Here is a 16,360-nt window from a genome sequence, read left to right as displayed (position 1 = left end):
AGTGCTAAATAATTCTGAAATAGCAGAGTTAAACTAATGATTCCAAATAATTAGAGCATATCATGTTCTAGTGTTTCTCCAAATGTGATTCTTAGCTACCTGAATCAGAATCAGAAATGGGATTTGTTAAAAATGCAGGTTCTAGGTCATTATTCCAGAAATTCTGAGCCAGAATTTTTGGGACTGGGGACATGGACTCTGTATGCATTTTTATTAAGCTCTCAGGGTAATTTTTATTTGCACTAAAGTTTAAGAATCTCTTCTCTCTCTCACCACCTATGTCCAAATGTTGTCAAATTTTCTCCATTTTCCTAATGTCTCTGTCACTAATCAACTCTTTTCTGTTCCCTGCCTCTGACAAGGGATTATTTTTATAGTGCTAGAGATCTTAAACCTGCAGATTATTATGTTTTTTGCATAATACCGTATTATATGTAAAGTGTCATGAAACAATATTTTCAATTCAATCACAGGAACTAGGAGCAAGTTTCCTGTGAGAAAATATTGTATTTTGCTTGTATAATATAAAATGACAATTTGGGGGCACACATGTCTATTTAAAAGACAGATTGTCAAACTGAGTATAATTGGTGTTTCTGAATTTTTTCTGTTAATAATAATGCTATTTGTTCATTTACATGTTTTCATTTGTCTCTCAAACAAGTTGTGCCAATCACTAGAGATTTAAAAACATATAGGGGAGAAAAATTATTAGAACAAGTAATTTATATCAATTTGCTTAAATTAATCTGCATACTGGGAAAAGACCACCATTATTCTAATTTATCAGGGAACACTCCAGCTGACAGAAAAACAGTCTTCCGTGGACATCTGTAAAATACCACCGGCCTGATAAGTAAAATCTAACCCTCCCTCCCTGGTCTAGTATTGAATAATAATTTTGAATATTAATTAAGCGTCTATTGCGTACCAGATATCACGTTATCAAATGCTAAATGATTATCTTTGTTTAGTCCTTACCAGAAAAAAACAAACTAAAACTAAACCATTATTATTCCTATTTTACAATTAAGGAAACTGAGATCAAGGGTAATCAAACTGAGTAAAAATCAACATGAGTAAAAACAATAGAGCTGGGCAGTGAACCCAGGCAGTCTAGCATTAGAGGTGGGCTATTGCCTGCTACACTTTATCTTCTCCTAATTGTAGGTTTCCATGACTTGAGTATAGCTCATTGTCTCAATCAGCTATTGCTAGATCAATGCTGCATAGCCAGTAACTAAAAAGATATCAGTGGCATACAGCAAATAAACATTTATTTCTCCTGTGTTTTTGGTAAAGGTGGGATTGACTAATTTAAGTTGACCTTGTGAGTAAGTGGAAAGGGGGTGGGGAATGGGCATAAGGAGAAATGAGGAGCCATGTATGTCTTTTTTTTTTTTTTTAAACAGTGAAAACAACTGGTTACCCGAAGTCCCACCTGATGCCCTTGACACACATCTCACTGGAGAGAGGTATGTCACATGGCCACTTCTAGCTTCTGGGAATCTGGGAATTTTAATGTTAAAATGGGCATATTCTAGTCCCTAACAAAATTTGTTTATGTTAGCAAGGAAAAAGAAGACAATTTATATTGATAGGCGTTTCATTTTCAGTTCTGTCTAATAGAGAACAAGGCTCAAATGAGTGTTCTCTGGTGTCAAAATTCCCTACCTTCCCTCTTCCCCTCCCATTAAGGAAGAGGGAAGGTAGGAGGTTGGCTCAACTGGAATGGTCATTCATAGCGACATCTGATAGACTGAGTCTCTTATACTTTAAGTGGCAGGATATTGCCACATCAGGTGGGACTGTCTATACCCTGAAGTCCAAAAAGAAAAAGAATTCAATAGGAAAAGAGAATACGAACTGATCACAAAACCAGGAAGTCAAGAGAATGTACTAAAGAGCTCAAACGTGAAGGAAGAATTGGAATGTCAGAGGACAACTAAAGAGCAACAGTTCAAGAATAAGAAGGAACAGTGTTGTTGAGGTAGGTACCACATAACCAAGTAGGAATATGAATACATATTAGGGTTAAATATCTAAAAGAAAATGACCATATAAATGGGCTATGGTTCCTGAGAGGAAAGAAACAAGGTGAGCCCCACAGTTTCCCTGGATCTCTGCCTGGGGAAAATTTCCCAGCTATAGTGCATCAACCTGGAGTTCAGTCAGAATGTGCAAGTCTCTCTTATCTGAAGAGGCAGAGATCAGAGTTCTGGGCTTTTGAAGTGGTTGGGATCTGTGGGCCAGGGCATTAAGAGAAGGAGTCTGTGGAGGTCATGAAGTTCATGTGGCAGTTTCCCACACACCCTTGACTGAGAGCTGGGCAGTACCACCAAACACAGCCACACAAAGTTAATAAGAGGCTGGCTGTTACAGAGGTAAGAGCAGAACAGAGAGATTAGACATTAAGCAGTGCTGGGGACTTGGAACTTAGGGTCCAGACTTCCTGAATAGACCCTCTAACACCCCCTAACAAAGTGGGAATCAAGCTGAATCACTGCTTTATGATAAAAGCCACACCCAGAGAAAGGCCCTCTTTATACCCACTTTAACAAAGCTTAAAACCAAGCCCTAACGAGATTCTTAGAGGAGACAGAGTTTTGAGATTGGATCTCACCAATTTACAGAGACTTGGAAAACAGATGAACAGAAATTATACAGTCTCAAGAACAGAGATCTAAAAAGATTCAAGAAAAAATGAACAAAACCCCTTGAACTTATGGACCAATATTACACAGTTTAACATATATGCATTGGAGCGCCAAAAGAAAAATCATTATAATGAGGCAATAAATATTTTTGAAAAATGATTGAAAAACTTTCACTTACGGTTCCAAGAAGGTGAGAGAGCAGTTAGCAAGATAAATACCAAGAAAACCGCATATAGGCATATCAGAGTCACACAGAGAGTCACCGATATCAGAGTCCAAATTAGAACGTCTTGAAAGGAGCCATAGAAAAAAGATGCATTCATTACATACAGAAGAACAATAATATATATGAAGGCAGAGTTCTCATCGGAAACAATGAAGACCAGGAGCGGTAGCATCTTTAAGGTGCTAAAAAGAAATTAAAAAGTTATCAGTCTTGAATTATATATCCAGTAAAATTATCTTCCAAAAAAATATGGCAAAATAAAGATATTTTCAGGCAAGTGAAAGCTGAGGAAACTCACTTCAAACAGACGGCACTACAGGATGTTTTTCAGGCTGAGTGGAAGTGATACAAGATGGAAATTTCGATTTACAGGAAGGAGAGAATGGCAAGCGGAAATGGAAAATAACTGTGTAAATACAAAGACCAATTTTTAAATTCTCTTCTAAGTTTCTTAAAAAGAATTTAATGCTTTGCATAAGGCCACGTTTATGATGCGTGTACATGTAAAAACATGGCAATAGAGCATAAAGGTAAAGGACAAGGGAGGTGAACTAAATGGAAATATACTTTCCCATTTGTGAAGTGTGACATGTGACATGTGAAGTTTGAAATGTCAGATGTGAAGTGGGATTTATGAAGTAGGAAACTCCTAAGGTTAGAAGTGGAATGTTTATAAGTAGAATCATGCTGTTGTAAGGCTATAACATTTGTGAAGTATGAGGTGGGAAATGTCAGGTGTGAAGTGGGGTTTATGAAGTAGGAAGCTCCTAAGATTAGGAGTGAAAATTGAAGTGACACAATACTGATGCTAAATAGGCATTGTTAAAATAATAATAAGGAGAAATATCGTTAGACTTACAGCAACCAGCCAAAAATAATTAATAGAGTTATATCTATGGAAAGATAATATAAATATATAGCTACAAATAAAAATATATCTGTGTCAAGTATTTCTTACAGTGGATCATGAAGATGGCATTTTTCTAATAATAAAAGTGATACGTTGATACTATTGAAGTTTAGAAACTTACAGTTTAAAGAAGCAATAATTCTACCACCCTGAGAATTTCCTTTATTCCAATATTATATATGTGCCTGTGTGTATGTGTATGTATATATATATATATAATTTTTTGCTTGTATATTTAGAACAGTAGAGTATATATAATTTATATTCTATTTTTATATTTATATCATAAATAATATTTTGTCTCAAATATCTTTGTAAACATGAATTTTAATGATTTATTATATGTAATCACTATGTTGGACAGTTTCCCTTTAGCTGGAGCACTGTTATGAAAAATATCACTAAAGTATTATTTTATTTAAATATTTTCTGCATCTCTGCCAGTGAATTATTTCTTAAGGGAATATATGCCAGTGACCTCATTTTAGGGTTTTAGGTAGACAGATTCTCTCTGTCTTAAAGATTTAAAAAAGAAATTTGTTGTGTCAGTTGTTTGAAAAGCAGAAGTGGATAGAGCTGAGGCAATACTAAATGGTGAATGGTCTCATAGGCTGTAACTGAGCACCCAGCCCAGTGAATAATAACTGTGGGAAGTAAACCCAAGACTGTGGTCTAAGTACAGGCAAGAATACAGGAGGGTGATGTCTGAGAGTGGAGCCAGTATGGAGTAGGGTGATAACACCTTTGCCTCCCATTCATTGCCATCATCACTTGGGAGAAGGTAAGGCCTCATGGAGGAGGGTTATATTAATTAACATTTCAGCCTATGCAGCAATTTAGTGTTCCTAAGGTGAGGGATAGTCTATTGGCAATGAACCTAGAAGGAGAAGTCAGTGTCAGGTTTGAGGGGAAAATGGAAAGAGATTATTTTGTGAGACAAGGCAGTTATGACTGGCTTTATATGTGCACAGTATAATCTTCCTTAGCACGAGTGTCACCAAGTGGGTAAAAACTGCATTTATGGAGCAGTGGGAATTTACTGAGGCATGAAGAGTCATTGGGATCAAAGGGTCATGAAGTTTATAATCTGTAACAGATATGTCTGCAACTGTCTTCTCTAGGGCCTCTTCAGTGCAATATAGGGTGGTGGTTGATATTAGTAGGGCAGGGGAGGAGGTGCAGTTAATGTCTTAAAGCTGAGAAACAGGGCAGGCACCTCAGAAAATAACCAAATTCACCAAGGCAATTAAATATGCAAGCCTTTGTGAACAGATCTTGCCATTCTTTGATAGAGCTGAAGCCAGATTTAGAATTTGTTGGAGACAATATACTTGTGTTTTTAATTCCAGAAAGAGCATATGATATTGGGATAGTAATCATATTTTAAAATGGCTCATTAATTTGGAAGGATATACTTGATGCCATATAAGAGAGAGAAGTGCTTCCTAATGATCAGTTGCTTCCGTATGATGAAAACCGACTAGTTTTTAAATATTTTTATTTAAATACTTTAAAAATATTTTTAAATTTTTAAGAAATATTTTAAAATTTTAAAATATTTTTATTTGAACAGATATTAAATTTATATGGTTCAAAATTCAAAATGTACAAAAGGATATTTACTGAAAAACTGTCTTCCATCCCTATTCACCAGATAAACAGTTCCTCTCTCAGAGCCTAAATATTTTCAGTTTCTCATGCATCTTCCAGAGATAAACATATGTATACAAGTTATATAAAAGTGTCCTTTTTAACACAAATGAAATGGTAGTATTCTTTACATACAGTTTGGTACTTTGCTTTTTCGTTGGTGTTATTTTTTAAAATACCTTGGAGATCATTTCATATCAGGACATCATGAGATTTGTCATACTGTTTTATTCAGGGCTGAATTGTGATTTTTGTGAGCCCTAGGTTCTTTTGCCTTCTTTGACCCCTTTCTCCATAAATAATAGTAATAGTAACAGTAATGGTAATAGTAATAATAATAATAAAGTTCTATTTTATGACTGTGTTGGTATAAAGATGAATATAATCAAGGTTGGATTCACTATTATTTATTATTATTATATTTATTTCTTCTGATTTTAAAAGAAGTTTAAATTAGCACATTTTCATGGGTCCCTAAAAGTACTGGTGAGCCTTAGGCACTATGTCTATTGTGACTAATTGAAAGATAAATCAGTTCTGGTTTTATTATTACAAAGTTTTCCATAATAAGGACATTATTTTAATCAAGTCCTCGTTGATGAACAGTTAGGTTGTTTCCAAACTTTTTGATTTTTTTTTAATAGTAAGGAGTTTAAAAACTGTAAACTAAACAAAACGATGCAGCCAAACATAGCATTTACATACTAATTTAGAATGGTACTACCTTGTAAACTAAAATTATTATTTTATTTTATTTTCCTGCATTTTTTAGCTGGTAGTAAACCAAATAGTCACCAAGTGCTAGTGGGGCATGTAAAATAGCACTTTTTGTTTCTCTGTCATGATTTTTTTTTTTTTTTTAAATTATTTATTTATTTATTTATTTTTGCTGTGTTGGGTCTTCGTTTCTGTGCGAGGGCTTTCTCCAGTTGCGGCGAGCGGGGGCCACTCTTCATCGCGGTGCGCGGGCCTCTCACTGTCGCGGTCTCTCTTGTTGCGGAGCACAGGCTCCCGACGCGCATGTCGCGGTCTCTCTTGTTGCGGAGCACAGGCTCCCAACGCGCAGGCTCAGTAATCGTGGCTCACGGGCCCAGCTGCTCCGCGGCATGTGGGATCCTCCCGGACCAGGGCTCGAACCCGTGTCCCCTGCACTGGCAGGCGGATTCTCAACCACTGCGCCACCAGGGAAGCCCTGTCATGATTTTTATTTTCTTTTTCTTTCTACATACACCATCCCCTTCTCTTTGCCTCCTCCTCCTTTGATTCAGATAAATACTACTATTCTCTTTACAGTTCTTCCTTCTTTCCTATCAGTTCTTTAAGTTTGTCCTAAAGGCTTATTTATATTCAAACACTTTGGTAGAATTCAAAGATGAGGAAATGGCCAGTATTGTTAATATTTGAAATGTGCCTGCATAGAATTTCCCTGGGCTGAATTCATAGATAAATAGCCTAACACAAAAATTAATTTATATGCTGTGAAATGTCTTATAAACTAAATGATCAAATTGTCTTATATCCTTGATTCTCACAAGTTTATCAACTGTATTATGTCTTTCTCTTTATCCCATCCTTTATGCCTATCTCTTGAAAAAATCATTTCTTAGGTATATATATTGGCTATCTTAGCATTAACATGAAACTCTTACGGCATACTTAGCTAGCTCAGTATGGCTTCTCTCAGTGAGATATTTTCCCAATTAATTTTATGTTTGTAGATCAGTGGTTAAAACTAAATGAGGCTGGGGGTGGGTAGGTAAATGCATATATAATCAACTAGGGAATGATAGTCCTGTCTAAAAGTAGATGTCATTTACTTTTAGTCAGTTTTCATCATACAAGACAAGAAAGCATAAGTTGATTTTTTTTCTCAAAATAAACCATAAATTCATATATTTATGTGACATCACTTTTTAATTAGCCAATAAAATAAATAAAAATATCAGAAAAACACTGTGCAGTCAACACTGCACACCAAATCAAATATATCTGTAAGCTGTAGAACTCATTGGATGGCAGTATGAAACTTTTGTGTAAACTCTTCAAGGACAGGAATTTGTCACTGCCTTTGTATTTAACAAGTATGCCTGCACGTGGTTGGTGTTCAGTAAATATAGGTTAATATACAGAATGAATAAAAAAGTAAGATTTCTAATTTTGAATAGTAGTAATAATGTTTCTTTTATTCATATATCACAGCTCTCTAGATAGAAAGATATAGTGCAAATTCTTCAGGTTAATCAAATTCCATTACTTGAAGGAAAAAAATTAACACTAAATAGATTTTCATATATCTGTAGAGTCTTAGAATTCTTACATACTATATAGAAGTAAATGTAATCCCCTAAATTTTGTTGAAGAGAAGAGGAATGTCTAGAGAGGTTCTAAAAATTTTTTAGTGGAAAAAAATACTGAAGGCATGACTAAGCTCAAACCTCCTGATTTTTAAAATTGGGCCCTTTTGCACCACACAATATTTTCTACTCTGTCACTAGTGCTATCCCTCAGCAAACAGTTGGATAATAAAAGGACTTACTTCCTACATCTATAAGGGGTTTAGATTTTTAAAAATTGAACCTTCTGTTAGTAAGGAAAAAAGTTTAAAATTAAAAGTAACTGTTTCTTCTTATTCTAAATGGAGTTAATATAACTACCAGATTTATGCAGCAAAGTTTGATTTTATGAGTACGATACCATTAAAAATTATTTAAGCCATAATGAAATTTGTAACTGGTCTGAAGACTACTTTTGCCATGGTTAATCATTCACAGCAGTGAATGATTCTTCCTGTTGTATCAAGTAAACCCATCTAATTTAAAGTTTAAAATGATGTAGCATATCCATAACGCTCATCTCAAAGGATGACAAGAATCATTGAGCAAATATGTAAATTTGCAGCTTAAAAAAATTAGGAATTTTCCTTTAAAAATCATCATCAAATATATTTGCTATATAAATATTTTGTTGCAGTCCTGACAAGGATTCCTTATTATGCTAATATAGATATCTGAGTAATTAATCAATTATTTATTAATCTTATAATTAGATACCCTAGTAAGGATATGCTAATCAGGCTTCCATGCTCATGATCACTACCAGTAATCAGCACAGGCATACTAAGAAGGGGAATATGGGAAATAGTCAAAGAAGTATTTCCTTCCCATGAACGCTATTGCAATTTCCAATTTTGATTTTGTAGGAAGGGTACAGTAAAATAAAACTCTGATGGCAACCTACCTGTAACCTCAGGAATGCCCCAGAATGTGTATAAATCTGCTGAGTGGGTCCTAAAGGTGGAGGAGGAGGAGATTAGCCTGTGCCTAAAACTTCTAAATGGAACCAGGTGGTACATCCACCCACCTAGGCATATCAAATAAATGATCACAAGCCACAAGCTCATGATGTAGTTCAGATATTTATCCAGCATCACTCTCCTGCTTATGCACTCTACTTATTCATTTACTTCTTGGCATGCTTCTTGGTTTGGTTTTACTTATGTTTCTATTGAAGACATTTACCTTACACTTGGCCTGCATCCTGGCTTAGTGCACTGCAGCCTCAAGAAAAACCTCTGAAAAATTATAGAATATGTATAGAACTATTAATTAAAATTTTCATATATCTTATGAAAGGGGTGTGTGTGAGAAAACATCACTAAATTAGGTAAAGGCAGTTAAGGGAAGTAGAAACTAGGAATTCCATTATTTAATATCTGCACTGTTCCTATGTTTTTTAAACAAACAACTCTGTTCAGTGTGCATCACTGGAGGATACTAATAAATATAACAGTTCTAAAAACATACACTGAACATCCTGTCACGTGAAAACTACATATTCTCTCACAACAGAAGAAACAATGATGAAAAGCCAATTCTGTACTTTAAAGTCAAGGCAAATACAGCAGAGGGAAAAGGAAGGAAAACAAGTATCCAAGAATGATGTCGATCTCTGATGATGCTTTAATTATTATGTTGCTTATCACCAGGGGAAAAATACTTTCCATTCCTGGATATATCAGTCAGAGCTTATTGATGAGAACTTTTAAAATAGATTTTATGCTTTAGTGTGATTCATTCATTCATTCATCCTTTGAATTTATCAAACCTGTATGAGCACTGCGTGAACATCTTCAGTACCTCCTCTTTGGAAGATGCTTCACACTCACACTCCCATGGTCATTGCGCAGTCTGACCCCACTTTTGATCCACATCTGGTAAGTTCTAGGTGGGCACCTGACCCAAGGTAGGCCATTCAGAATTCATTACAATGAATTTGGAACTGGCACTAAGATTGGTCTCATACCTGGGAATGTTTATTGAATGGTTAAAATGTAAAATCTCAGTCAAGCTTTCTGCTGTGTGAACTAGGGTGTAGCCAAAGCTGATATGAATATTGAAAAACAAAGTGACATGATAGAAACAAACCAGATGAGGAGTGGATAGTGACTGTAAGTTTGTTTGCTTTTGTTCATTTTGTTGTTTTGTTGTTTTTATTTTGAAACCTTAGCTTAACTTAAGCTGCATTTACTCTCACAGGCATTCTTGTATGCATCTCATTTAAACAATTTATCTTTCAGTGTAAAACTCTTAAGAGCAGAGAACTTTAGAAACACAAAAATCTCGCTCATGCAATACTGTCCCAGTAGTTCTGTAACACAGCCAATCTAATATATTTCTAAGTAATTTTAAACTGTGCAAAAAAAATCGATTCATATATTTAAGAGCAACTTTCTTTGAACTTTAAACAGATGTATTTCAGAAAAATATTTAATTATAGCTAAAGGACAGATTTTCAGTAAAAAAAAACAATAATTAATTGCATTAAGAATTTCATGTATGAGGTTAATATGATTGCTTTTTGAAAACCAATATTACAGGGTGGTGAATATGTCTTACCTGTAACTGGAAATTGGTAACTAGGAACCAGAACTGAGGACAGGGAGGCTTAAATACTCTGTATTCTAGGGAGAGCTGAGGACAAATGAAGACTAGACACTTCTTTGGGTTTATTTAGAGGACACTATCACTCCTGTCCTACTGTGGACTCAAAGATGTCCTTAAGGAGAAAGGTAGAAAAAGAGGATAGTTGAAGGCAAGGAGCAGAAAAAAAAATAAAACCATTTCAAGTTTCTAACCCACTAAGTTTAAATTCAGTAAAATGGTTTGCTCTAACTGGAGAGTTTTCATTATCGTTTTTGGACTGCCTTCTATGAAAGCAGGATTCTCAGCAGTGTAATGCTACATACCTACATGTTACGCTTCCATGTAAGAATGACTTATGTGCAGAATTCCTCTTTGAAAAATGGAAGTTGTATAGACTGTAGCTTTGAAGCTTCTGCCTCACATAGCTTAGAAACATAAAAAGTACATCATTAAGCAATGGGGCAGTAGTCACATCTAAAATATTTAATTATTATTAGCATTTTTAAAACTTTTAGCTATAAAATATAATATGCAGTGTTAAAGTGCAACACATGAATCTATATCATATGATCTGAAACTATCAATTACATAAATCAATTTATGGCTTAGCATTATTAGAATTATGTGATCTAATAGAACAAAAAACTATTATCCTGTATCTCCAAGGTGGTTTAATAAACTCTCAGTATAAGTTGTTCCAGGAGTAATCCGCATAAAAAATTCTCCAAAGCAATCATTTTATTGGGTTTATATAATGCAGACAAATCAAAAGATAATAGCTCAAACTCTCCTTTGATTATTACAACATGTTTAACATTATCTTTCACTGGGACCTGTTAAGAAATGATGTGTTCGGGGTTTTATTTTTCAAGTGCTAAGAAAATTAAGAATATTTATAGAAAAACTTTAAGATCACTACAGAGGTTACTAATTTTATTTATAATTTCCAAGTTTTCAGGTCAGAGTAGTAACTTCCAATGTGAGTTTTTCAGCATTCTAGGATTTTTCTACTTAATTGGAGTGCCCCAAAGTTTCAAGCAGTTTTCTTTTAAAAAATCAATTTTAATTTATTTAAGTTAAATTAAAATTATTTTTACTGAATTGTTCATGCTGTTCTTACTGCTTAAATAACTTTATTTAAAAAGTGATATAACAGTTACCAGAAACATATTAAGGTACTTTTTATAAATTAGGCATGTGTATAAATATCAATAGTAGGGCAGTTGTTCTCTTAGAGAATGAGGCCCATGGCATAAGCATCACATGGGGATGTGTTAGAAGTGAAAATTCTCAGGTACCAGTCCAAGCTATTGAGTCAGAAACTTTGGGCTGCACCCAGGAATCTGAGATTTTCCAAGCCCACTCTGTGATCTGGAAGCACACTGTGTTTTAAGAACCACTACAGTAGGGTATTGCTACTAGGAAAAGATTAAAACAGATTAACAATTGGTTGTTTTCTGTAAGTTGAATCTTCCAATTGTAAAACTAGTTTCAGTCTTGGATACACATTAGAACTGGGGAACTTTAAGAAATTCTCATGCCAGTGCCACAACTAAAACCAAGTAAGTGAGATTCTCTGGGGTTTGGGACTCAGGCATATTTTGTAAAGCACCCCAGGTTATTATAATGTGCAGTCAAATTTGGGAACCACTACATTTTGAAGTAAGCTCTTGTAAGAGTAGTGCCCTGCGAGAGCTATAAAGATATTTCCTAAATATTAATGCCACCTTTTGAGGGTGCTTAAATGCTGAGATACCACAGGTACCCTCTGCCTTGGGCATTCTGCATCCTTCAAACCATCTGGAAGGGCCAAAGTTAATGGATCCCTAGATTTTTCTCCACCTCCCAGAATTTACTGGAAGAAAAAAAAAAAAACCCGAAATTGAAGAGCACAGCTATAAAAGAAAGATAACACACTATGTCCTAGACAAACCAGAATTAATAGAGAAGCTAGTTCAATAATTTAAAATAAACATAATAAATATCCTCAGAAAACAGAGAATGTTGGTAGCATGAAGGAAGAACAAGAAATTATAAAGAAGAATCAAGCAGAAATACTAAGTATTAAAAAAAAGAACTCTTGCCTCATTCTCTCTTTCCCATCACTGCCTGTATTCCTCTGGAAAGTTATAATGAATCAGTTTTAGTTCTACCTTATTTAGAAATTGCCTTCCTCCCATCCTCCCTCTCTCCTTCCCTCCCTTTCTTCCTTCTTTCTATTTTCAATTTTGATGTTTGCTTTGTAGACACTAATAGATTTAATTAAATTAATTATTCTCCATTGCTTCTTATATATCTGTCCAATGTAATGCAGAAAAAAGAAAATAAAAGACAATATCTAATAGGCAGTATCTCTGCCCTTTAATCCTAGATGGCAATAGCAACCCCTTCCTCTGTACTGACAATAAAGAATGTCTCTGGAGATTGTCAGATGTCCCATGGGGGACAAAATCACCCCCAGTTGAGAACCACTGGTAAACACTATTCTGGCTTCTCTCACCATAGAATAATTTTGCCTGTTGCTAAATTTCACGTGATTGGAATTAGATGGTATGCATTTTGGTCTACCTTATCTAATCAACCCATCACTGTCCTTGAGTGTAGATCTATTTGTGCTGTTAGAGTGGATGTTTTAACCATAGTTCCGAGATTGATCTCTATTGTTGTGTTCGGCTGAATTTTTTTTTTTTTATAAATGCAGCTTTCCATTGTACGGATATACTACAACTTATTTAACCCATTCTCTCATTGATGGGCATTTGGTTTCTAAATTTGACTATTATGAATAAAGCTGATGTGACCATTTTTGTACATGTCATGCTGTGGATATGCACTCGTTTCTGTTGATGTTGATGTTCTGTTGATGTTGCTGTTCATTAAATCTAAGAACTTCTATTATGAAAAGACACCACTGAGAGAGTGAAAAGGCACTCTGAGAGGAGATATTTCAATACATATTTTCATCAAGGAACTCATATCTAAATATATAGAGAGAGCTCCTATAGATCTATAAGGAAAAGACAATCAAACTGGAAAAATGAGCAAAAAACTTGAACAAGCTCTTCACAAAAGAGAATATGCAATAAATGTATGAAAGGGAGCTCAATCCAATAGCCATAAAAGATATCCAAGTTAAAATAGTAACTGGATAACCCTACACAGCCACAAAAATGGCTAAACTTAGAGACTGACATTACAAAGTATTGGGAAGAATATAAAAAAAAAACTGGATCTTTCACATTGCTTACTCTATGAGACAGTCTCACTATGAAATATACAAAATATTCTGACATATGTTTGGGTTGTTCTTAATATTTTGTCATTAGAAACAATACGGTGATATTCTTGTGCTTTCGTCTTTGCACTTCATGTGAGAATTGGTTCTGGATTTCTAGAAGAATCTATCTCACTGTGACTTGTAGGACCTCTTAATATATCATGGATATTAACTCTTAAATGTTATATATGTTGAAAATATTTTTCTTCTTATATCACTTCTTTTAACTTTGTTTTTAAGCTCTGGTAATATATAGAACTTTAAAATTTTAATGTCATATCTATCACATTTCTTTTATGACATCTTGTTCATATCTTGGTTAGAAAAGTCTTTTATCTCAGGAATATTCAAAAATATTTTTCTAATACTATATTTTACATAAAATTCTTATTTGTTAAATCATTTATAGTTTATTTTTCATTATGGTATAAGGCTGGAATCATCCTCATATTATTTATTTCCTGTTGAAGTGAAATTTTCTCTTTTCCACATACTAATTCCCCATATATGTATGTGCGCTTTTCTTAACTCCTCAGTTACTTTTTTCATCCGTTTGTCCATTATTGCATAATATCACATTTATTTTTATTTTCTTCCTTTTCAAAAATGTCCTGGCTATTCTTGAGCATTTGCTCATCCAGATAAGCTGTTGAATAAATTTGTTTTTCTCCCCCTAACCCCATAAAAACCCTCTGAGAATTTGATTGAGTTTGGCATTTACTCTGAGTCATTTTATATTTTTATGATATGGAATCTTCTCATCTAAATGTACAGTATGTATTTCCCTTAACTTTTATATTTGTAACAAAAGATTTACAGTTATTTTCAGAGATCTTACACATTTCTTGTTTGGTTTATTCCTATGTCTTTTATAGTTTTTGCTGCTATTGTGGATTTCAATTATTTTCTTATTTTCAAAACAATTTATTGATAGTTTATGAAAAAGACATTAATTTCAGTATATTGATATTGGGCCTGCCACTAGTTCCTAAGCTCTCCTAGAATATCTAATAGTATTTTTTTCTTAGTGTAATTTTATTTTTCCAATTTAGTATTATATTCTTGGAAATAATGAAAATTTGCCTCATTTTAAAAAAGTTTTAATTCTTATTTATTTCAATTGAAATATTGCTTCAATCATGAACTCCAGTACAATGCCAAACTCTGGAATTCTCGTGGTGTTAATGGACATCATTGCTTCTGTCTTTTCCTTTTCTTTTCTTTTCTTTTTTTCACTTAAGTGGTATTGGTTCTAGTGTACTACATATAAGTACACAGAGTTTTGCATTTGTTTTCTGGGTATGGGTTTATCATGATAAGTAAGTTTCCTTCAAGTGTAAAATTACTAAATGCTAAATCTTAACTAGTATGGTCAATTCTTTCTGCCATTTCACTCAGTGCATACATCCTCTGAAATTAGCTTTATGAGGGAAGATAGGAATCTCTCTATTCAGATGAATTCAGTTCCTGTTTGCCTTTCATTGTGGAAGACTTTTCTAAGATAAATTTTTGTTCTGGTGTTTAAGTGTATGTATTTCTCAATGACCAGGGCCCCTAAATGCAAAGCAAATATTTAATAAGTTATAATCTGCTGTACATACAGAGATACAGTATTGAAAAGGTTTACAAACACAAAGCAACATATTATGTTGTTATGAGCATTTTAAGGGGTCTTCAGGGTAATTTCAAATATTAAAAAACAGATTTTACCTTAGAGACTGAGTTCAGAACCTAATCCTCCTGTAAAATGCAAAGGCACTGCACCTTTGTAAATCAAATGAGTCTATGATTTTCTATTTTTTTCTGCTATGTTTGTTAGCATTAGGTGTCAGAGTTGAAATAGATTTCTAAAATAAATTGGAGAGCAATTATTTTTTATTTATGCTCTTAAATATTTTAAATAACTTGGAATAAGTAAAGGTAGATCATTTGTTGACTTTTCCATTTTATATGATTTGGTTTATTTACCTTTCCTACGGTTTTCAATCAGCTCTGGTAGTTTATGTTACTATATATTTCTTATATAAATATTTCTAAATTTAACATCCTAATACAATTTTATTCCCATGTAATTTTTAATCTTATTCTTATCTGTCATTATGTCCCTGTTATAATTGATAATGTTTACTTTTCACTTCTCTTTGATTTTTTTCTTTGCTCACTAAGAGTTTGTCTGTTTTGTTGGTCATTTCAGAATTCCAGCTTAGTCTTATTAACTGTGCTTTTAAAAAAATGTGGTAAGAATACTTAACTTGAGATTTTTTATTTTAACAAATTTTAAGTGTACAATACACTGTTGTTGACTATAGGTACAGTGTTGTGCACAGCTCTCTAACATTTATTCATCTCACTTAACTGAAACTTTGTACCTATTGATTAATTACTCCCTATTTCCTACTCCTCTCAGCTCCTGGTAACCATCATTCCAATCTTTGATTTTATGCATTTGACCATTTTAGGTACCTCATGTAAGTAGAATCATGAAATATTTATCTATGTCTGGCTTATTTCACTTAGCATAATTTCATCAAAGTCCATCAAAGTCATCACAAATTGCACAATTTCCTTCTTATATATTTTAAAGTTGAGTAGTATCCCATTGTGTGTAAATACCACATTTTCTTTACCCATTCATCTGTCCATGGACATTTAGTTTGTTTCCATACCTTACCTTTGTGAATAGTGCTGTAATGAATATGGGGGTGCTAATATCTCTTT

At 33.8% G+C, this 16,360-nt stretch overlaps 1 protein-coding gene across 2 annotated transcripts in view; it reads left to right on the top strand.

Moving 5' to 3' along the window:
• The window catches only part of LOC118892844, a 621,373-nt gene that overhangs the window by 1,480 nt on the left and 603,533 nt on the right, over positions 1-16,360 (top strand). For both annotated transcript variants that reach the window (XM_036847838.1, XM_036847836.1), the window contains exon 2: positions 1,413-1,475. The gene's annotated coding sequence lies outside the window, so the exon portion shown is untranslated. The remainder of the gene's footprint in view (positions 1-1,412; positions 1,476-16,360) is intronic.

The sequence above is a fragment of the Balaenoptera musculus genome, chromosome 3, assembly GCF_009873245.2.
Source record: "Balaenoptera musculus isolate JJ_BM4_2016_0621 chromosome 3, mBalMus1.pri.v3, whole genome shotgun sequence".
In the NCBI taxonomy this organism is placed as follows: domain Eukaryota; kingdom Metazoa; phylum Chordata; class Mammalia; order Artiodactyla; family Balaenopteridae; genus Balaenoptera; species Balaenoptera musculus.
The sequence above is the reverse complement of the archived record's forward strand: the minus strand, read 5'-3'. Positions and strand labels throughout refer to the sequence as shown.